Raw genomic sequence first — 1,917 nt, 5'->3', positions numbered from 1 at the left:
ATTTCATTGTTGGGGCAAAAGCTCAGAAACCTTGATGCAGTGGTTTAATGAACACATAAGGAACCAACATCCCCGTCTCCTTCAAAAACTCCTTTTTTAAATGTTGTTAGCTGGGTGCCTGTGGCTCATGCCTGTAATCCTAGCTATTCAGGAGGCTGAGATCTGAGGGTCATGGTTCAAAGCCAGCCCAGGCAGAAATGTCCGTGAGACTCTTATATCCAATAAACCACTTTAAAAGCAGAAATGGCACTGTGGCTCAAGCAGTAGCATGCTCGCTTTGAGCTGAAGAGTACAGGGACAGACCCACCCTGAGTTCAAGCCCCACGACAGACCAAAACATAAATAAATAAATATTATTGTAAAGATGATGTACAGAGGGGTTACAGTTACTCATGTAATGTGTACATTTCCTTTTGAATAGTGTTACCCTCTTTCATTCTCCTCTTCTGAAAGACCAAGGTCTAAGCCAGAGTATACCTCCCTTCTTACCCGAGTAAACAATGGCTGAATAAAGAAAAGATTCCTATTTCAGTGTACCTCATACTCTCTGTCATTAAAAAATCAGGAAATAACCATGATCTTTCCCTAGAGAGATTTTCTTCATGTTAAGTATCCACAGAGGCCGTGGATCCTTCTTTCTGAGAAATTAATCATGTTCTATTGTTCTAACTTGACAGAATTTGTGGTCCCACGTATTGACAAAGGTTAAAGCATAGGCAAAGCAGTCATATCTTGGGTATTCAACAAGCTAATTCTCCCTAACTATCTAAAGAATAGTCTTTTATCTACCATGCTCAGGCCTAAATTTTTAGAAAATAGTAATCATATTATGATGACTAAAAGGTCTATCCAATCATACACTCAATATTTACATGTATTATTCTTGTACACTGGTCAATCAGGCAGTAACAGTGTGAAAAAGGCTTTCTTTGCCACCAGAATTATAGAAAACAATTGACTAGTTGTTATGGACAGTTTCCGATTTGGAGCTCAACATTCATGCATGCTTTATGCAGTTAAACCCAAAATTACTGTGCACACTTATATTTTAATATGAAATGTCTTTATCATAAAGGTCATTATCAATTTAAAGGTTGGACACCATATCTCAATCAGGTCTAATCAAAATACTGACCTTTAAAAACTAACTCTGGGTACTGGTTGCTCATGCCTGTAATCTTAACTATTCAGGAGGCTGAGATCTGAAGATCACAGTTTGAAGCCAGCCTGGGCTAGAAAGTCCCCATAACTCTTATTTCCAATTAACCACCGTGGTGCTGTGGATCAAAGTGGTAGAGTCCTAGCCTTGAGCAAAAGAGCTCAGAGACAGTGCCCTGTCCCTGTATTCAAGCCACACAACTCACAAAACAAAAAACAAACAAACAAAAAACCAACTCTGGTCCAAACTAAGGGGAAAATAGGGGACAATTTTATACTCAAGTGTCAAACAAAGTTTTGAGATTTGGTTGAGATAGTTTATGGATTTTGACAAATGTGTTTACTAACTTTTACAATAAACATACCAGTAATATTGCTTTTCATTCTAGATACAGGGTATTTTATTTTCTTTAAAATTGTTATCTGAGTGAGGCACCAGTGGCTCACGCCTGTAATCCTAGCTACTCAGGAGGCTGAGATCTGAGGATCGCAGTTCAAAGCTATCTTGGGCATGAAAATCTGTGAAACTCTTATCTCCAATAAACCACCAGAAAACTGGAAGTGGTGCTATATCTCAAGTGGTAGAGTGCTCGCTTTGAGCTGAAGAGCTGAGGGACAGCGCTCAGGCCCAGAGTTCAAGCCCCATGACCGTCAAAAAAATTTAAACAAAAACAAAAACAAAAAAAACTGTCGGGGCTGGGAAGGTGGCTCAGTGGTAGAGCCCTTGCCTTGCATGCATGAGGCCCTGGGTTCGATTCC

The sequence above is a fragment of the Dipodomys ordii genome, unplaced genomic scaffold, assembly GCF_000151885.1.
Source record: "Dipodomys ordii isolate 6190 unplaced genomic scaffold, Dord_2.0 Scaffold149, whole genome shotgun sequence".
NCBI lineage: Eukaryota > Metazoa > Chordata > Mammalia > Rodentia > Heteromyidae > Dipodomys > Dipodomys ordii.
The sequence above is the reverse complement of the archived record's forward strand: the minus strand, read 5'-3'. Positions refer to the sequence as shown.